This window comes from Acomys russatus, chromosome 2 (assembly GCF_903995435.1).
Source record: "Acomys russatus chromosome 2, mAcoRus1.1, whole genome shotgun sequence".
In the NCBI taxonomy this organism is placed as follows: domain Eukaryota; kingdom Metazoa; phylum Chordata; class Mammalia; order Rodentia; family Muridae; genus Acomys; species Acomys russatus.
The window spans coordinates 104,552,936-104,559,178 of record NC_067138.1 but is presented as its reverse complement, the minus strand read 5'-3'; the positions used below and the strand labels follow the sequence as shown (position 1 = coordinate 104,559,178).

General features: G+C 46.4%; 1 protein-coding gene and 1 pseudogene across 1 annotated transcript in view; both read right to left on the bottom strand.

Moving 5' to 3' along the window:
- Atg4c (autophagy related 4C cysteine peptidase) overlaps nucleotides 1-6,243 on the bottom strand; it is a 296,253-nt gene that overhangs the window by 62,301 nt on the left and 227,709 nt on the right. The gene's annotated exons all lie outside the window — the stretch shown is intronic.
- LOC127199027 (F-box/LRR-repeat protein 19-like) overlaps nucleotides 1-6,243 on the bottom strand; it is a 29,275-nt pseudogene that overhangs the window by 22,054 nt on the left and 978 nt on the right.

The window sequence follows — 6,243 nt, the reverse complement described above, 5'->3', positions numbered from 1 at the left end:
ATGAAATGGTTCGTGTAACAGAAAGAAAGCATGTGGGCTTGAGCCAGACAAACGAGTCTTCTCAGTTGGGGATATCATTGGAAGATCAGGAAATGCTGCCCTGAGGAGGAAACGTGTCCCTGGGGGTGGGTGGACAGGCCGCTGTGGCTGTTTTGGTGCGTCTCATCCCTGCCCACGAGGCACTAGCATTGTCTCAGCTCCTGTTGCCCAAGAAGCTGGATGATGGCCGGTATTGAGACTGCCACACAATCAGGCCAGGGCTGTACTGCCACGCTGGGCAACTTTGCCAAGGCCACTCTGAGCCATTTCCAAGACCTACAGCTACCTGACACCGATCTCTGGAAAGAAACTGTGTCACCAAGTCTCTTGTGAAAACCACCAAGTGTCTGTTCAGAGGACCCAGGCTCCAGCTGTGGCTACCACATACAGATTTTACAAGAAAAATAAAGTGGATTAATTCGTTAAAAAATAATAATAATAAAGTTTGCATCCGGGGCTTGAGAGATGGCTCAGAGGTTAAGAGCACTTACTGGCTGCTCTTCCAGAGGTCCTGAGTTCAGTTCCCAGCAACCACATGGAGGCTCACAGCCATCTACAGTGAGATCTGGCGCCCTCTTCTGGCGAGTAGGTGTACATGCAGATCCACACACCATGTCCAGATTTACTCTGTGCTGCAGGTTGAGAATGTGAGCTGAGCTTCCTGCTGTGGCTGCCAAGTGTGACACTTGCTGCATTGCCACTTTCATGGTGATCCCTTTTGTCATCTTAAACCAAATTAAACTTGTACAGCTTGCCTAAGACATTGATTTATCACAGCAAAAGAAAATGTAATTAAACACATCCATAAAGTTTATACCTATCATTGAAGAGAATTGTGAAATCTAAAGGGATACCTAACTATATTGAATTCATATTTTTTTGAAAACTTTGCAAGTCAAAATAAAGAGGGGCACCGTAATATTTTAATAGATTTTGACACTTGTCACGTTTCTCCTCAGTGAACAATCTTGTGTAACTGAATGTGTTGGCTAAGGATTTTACCAAATGCTTTATAGCCCTAGATTCCCTCGTGTATGAGTTCTTTTGGGTCCTCAAAGACTACTGTGACATGCAGGGGCTTTCACTGGTTGATTACACACTAGAGGTTTTTTACTCTTCTGTAAGAAAACAAAGTGCAAAACTTTACCACCCTGACTACAGTTAGGGGTCTCTCTGAAGTATGATTTTTTTTCTTATGATGACTAAAACTGCTGCCACATACAAAGTCTTTACCACATTGCATACGTTTTCTCTGCAGAATGTGTTCTTTTATGTATTTGCAGGTAACTGTGTTGTGAAAAGGGTTTGTGACATGGGTTACATTTTAAGGGTTTTCTTCGATGTGTTCTGTTACACATTTCAGTATGTGTATGACTGGTTTCGTATATAGTTTCATTATTGGTGTGAAACTATAATGATTGGCAGTTCTACCGCATAGCTCAGGGGCTAAGAGCACTAATTGCTCTTCCAGAGGACCCTGGTTCAGTTTCCCAGCACCCACGTGACAGCTCACAACTGTCTGTAACTCCAAGATCCAACACCCTCACAAAGACACGTATGCAGGCAAAACAGCAATGCACATTGAAATAAAAATAAATAAGTTAATACAAAGATTACTTTTTAAGATAATTGATCCTTTCTTTGTAATCACAAATTGCAGTCTGTCAGTGAAAAGCAGCAACTGGCTAAAAAATTATCTTGCAAGCCGGGCGTGGTGGCGCACGCCTTTAATTCCAGCACTCGGGAGGCAGAGGCAGGCTGATCGCTGTGAGTTCGAGGACAGCATGGAATACAAAGTGAGTCCAGGACAGCCAAGGCTACACAGAGAGACCCTGTCTCGAAAAACCAAAAAAGATCACTGTGTTGATCTATAACACGCTGCTTAGCTGTGAATGGATGTAGGTTCCTGGGAATAACTTGTTTTCTTCACCTGCAATGTGAAAAAGGTTGGGGTACATACTGTTTTTACATGGCCATTCACTAAAAGAAAAATAGAATGTAATCATTTTATAATGCTTGGAAGTTGTTTGTTGGGATATGTAAGCTATAAGAAAAAAGTTGTTGGAACGTGCCTTGCTTCATCTACCGTGTGTGTGTGTGTGTGTGTGTGAATATTCCCTCCTTTTTTATTTTCTTCTTGCTAGGGACAAGCAATACTGGACCCCAGCTGCTGGCCAAAGGGAGAACTGGCTCCAGTAAATCAAGCCATTCCATCAGAGAAAAGTCTGGTGAGTGATCAGTCACCAACTCATGTCCTGCCTCTCAATTTACCCTAAAGTGTTCAAGCTGGCCTTCAGCAGAAATGTACAGAGGGTTCACCTTATTAAATGCACTCACAGGCTTTCTCTCCAGTATGAACTTTTTCATGCCTTCGAAGATGACTGGGACATGTGAAGGCTTTACTATACTTACTCATTAAATTCATAGGGTTTCTCCCCCGTATGTGTTCTTTATGGATATTGGAAACTACTGTGATGTGCAAAGGTTCACCATATTAATTACCTTTAGAGTATTCTCCACAGTGAATGATTTCGTACCTTGAGGATGGCTCTGATGTGCAAAAGGCTTTACCACATTGAGAATATTCAGAGTGTTCTCTCCTCCATGTGACTTATTTCATGCCTGCAAAGATAGTTAGGGCATGTGAAAGCTTTCCCACATTCATTACACTGAATTAATTTTCCTCTGTGAATTAATTTACAGTTGGGTCTAATGGTAAAGAGGAACCAGATCTTAAGGTTTTGTCACTTTGTTTACGTTCATGGTGTTCCCCTTCTCTATGTGTTGAGTCTCTGAAGAGACCTATGGTAGTGAGAGCATTTATTACACGCCTCACATTTATAGCATCGTTTTTCTATATGATGTTTTTCATATATTTGATGAGAACTGGAAGAACTCAGAGCTTTAACACACTGACTGCATTTACAAATTTTTCTATAGTGTGAGTCATAACACATTTGAAAAGTGAACCAGGACAAACAGAATTTTCACATTATTAGTGCTCATAGAGATTTTCTGCAGTGTAAGTTTGTGGAGGTTCACAATGATGGTGGAAAACCAATTAATTGTAAACTTGTATCACATTCATAAAGTCTAATCAAAGTGGGAACTCCTACATATCTCCTCATTGTTCTAGAGAGAGGAATGTTTGCTTCTTTCAATATCCCTATGCTCACATGGCTGTATCCTTGTGGACATAGGATACACCCACTAAGAATAAAAAATGACAGGTTTTCCACATTGTATTCAGCTTGATTCTTGTTCCTCACAGACATGGTACGAGAGTAGGGTTTCTCCACAACAACATTCATGATTATCACAAACTGCCCTCTCACTGATCTTAGCAACATTACTACAAGTCCATGTCTAACACTAGCAATGCTATGGACTTTTTGCTTATAGAAGGTTTTGCACACATACTGATCACATATTCAATGTGTTTTCCTTTTGCAATATCTAAGTGGTATGAAACTAAACCAACTGGCAGTTCTACAGCACAGCTCTAATTGGGCTACGATTCAAATTGTGACATCTGTTAAGTCACTGTTTCCTTGTTTCAGTTCTTAGATAAATGTCTTAGGGACACAAATTAGGGCTGGGGAGATGGCTCTTCCAGAGGTCCTGAGTTCAATTCCCAGCACCACATGGTGGCTCACAGCCATCTATAATGTGATCTGGTGCCCTCTTCTGGTTTGCAGACATACATGCAGGCAGAGCACTGTATACATAATAAATAAATAAATTGAGGAGAGAGAAGAAAAAAAAAAAACACAAAAACACAAAAGATCCCTGACATTGAGGTATGTGGTTTTGTGAGAATGTAATAATCATCACTGAACTTAAAGCAGTGGGGTTTTGGTTTTTTTCATGTGTTTTTGTTCATTTGTTTTTGGGTTTTTTTGTTTTTTGTTTGTTTTTGTTTGTTTGTTTTTGAAGACTCTGAGTTTTATAGCAAACCGTATTGTACAGACTTGGGGGTTTAGGGGTCCAGACCAGCTGGGTCCCACACTTGCCCCTTGCCGCGGTGCTTTCTTCCCTCCCTCAAGCGCCCCCAAGGCCAAGCCTTTCTCCAACCACAGGCCCACCCCTCCCATCTGCCTTTGGTCTGCCCAGCACCCACCCCCAACCCATGCACCTTCCTGTAACCTGAGGTATATGGATAGATTCTCCTCCCCTACACCCATGTGGTACAATCCAGTTCCCCCTGGCCTAAATAAATTGAGTGGGACCTGGACCCAACTCCTCCCTCAGGTTCTTGAGACCCCACACTCACACTGGAAGAAGGAAAGGGGTGGGGAGAGGGGAGGTGCCAAGGGTCTGTTAACTAAGTTCCCACAGCAACTGGGATACAAGTTTCCATGACAATGAAAGAATGGGATGAGACAAGCTGGAGGAGTCCCATCTTGCCCATCTTTAAGCTGACACCCCCCATCAGGTCAGAGTGGTGGAGCTGTTCAAGACAGTAATGCAAGAGAGCTTGGGGGTGAGCACAGTCCCAAACGGGGGTGCCCACTAGCCCAGTTTAGGTCAAGCTGGTCCCCTCACATCACAGTCCCCCAGATCAGAGATTCCTCTGGTTCAGTACAGATGAATGTTCAAGTATTGTGTAGAGAGCCAGGCAGGGGTCTGGCCTACCCCTCACCACTCCCCTGGGCCACGAGCTGAACAGCAAGTTGACCCGTGGCCCCCAACTCCTTGTAATAGCTGCCATTTTCAGTGACATTCAAGGACTCAGGGTCAAGGAAAGAACTGAAATCTGGACAGAGGGAAAGGAGAGGGGTAACACCACAGATAGGGAACGAGCCCCACATCTGCTCCTCTCCCAGACACCAGTCCTGGCACTTCCTGCTTTGTAGAGCCCCCTATCTGACTCCCGGATCCCCAACTGCTCCTCTGGTTTCCCCTTTTTGGGTCCCCATCCCACACAACTGGTCTTTGTTCCCTGAACCCTTGTTGGTCTGCTCTCTGCCCTCCCCGCACCCATGCCCTCCCCGCACCCATCCGTCACCTCCCACAGCCCTGTGGCTCCCAGGATCCTGCCCCCTCACTCTTCCCTACTCAAGATTTGCACCTTTACCACCCCACCATCCGTTTGGCTCAGCACCTCCCCTGTACCTCTTGACCCACGCCCCCAAGGGGATGGACAATGAAGAAGCAGGTGGAAGGCAGAGATGGGAAGCAAAGATCCCCAAAGACATCAGCGTAGGTGGGAAAGGGGAAGGCTGGCTCATATCTCTAGGGCAAAAATCCCAAGATATTAAACTGAGGAGTGTCAAGTCATGAAGAAAATAACCTGGCCTTACATTAGGAGGGTGAAATGAGGGCAAGAGGCCCAGGAACTGGGAGTCTTTAACATCCTTAATCCAGTGGAGGCCCAAGAGGCACGGTGCAGGCAGTGGGGTGGAGCCCAGGGCAGAGATGGAGAGCCAGGACCACCCAGAAAGCACCAACTCCAGCATGCCTTGAAGTCAGTTCAGAAGCCACATGAGCTGCTATTTGTGGAAACACCTGTCCAGCTGAGGTCCAGAGCACATGGCTGGCAGCAAACCACCCCATTAAGCATGGGTGGGGTCATTGACTTCCTCCAGCTTAGGTCCATCCGAGGCCACAGACGCTTGTTGTAGCACCAGCAGCTCAAAGTCCTGCAGACTCGCATGCAGACACATAACTCTTGGAGTCCAAGGCGCTGGAAGACATGGAGCCATGCAGCCCGAGGCAGCAGGCAAAGAAAGGCAGATTGTCAGGCTCAGAGCTTGGGGGGCGGTGCGTAACTGTGGAGGCCATGGTGGTGGGGCAGGGCCCAGAGGCCAATAGAACAGTGTCCCCCACTGCCAGGGCATTTAGCCCACCACCACTCCATGGTTTTCCTTCTCGCCAGAGCTGCCCCAGGATGGCTGAAGGCCATTCCAGGCCTCCCCAGGAGCTTTGTCCTCACTAAGCGATGTGCCCTAGGAGTCTGAGTCTGTGTCTGAGTCCTAGGAGGAAGAAGAGGTATCAGGCACCTGCTCCAGCAGCTGGCATATACTCTTGAAAGGCTGAAGTTCCTCCCTCTGTGGTGATGGGGACGGCACTGCCGGGCCCTCAGCAGAAGCCATAGGTGGCTTGAGTTTCTCCCAGTTCTCGGGAGGGAGCCCAGGGTGACAGGATGAGAATGCCTGGCTGGGATTCAGAACCCTGGGGGGGGGGGGCACAGAAGGCCAGGGC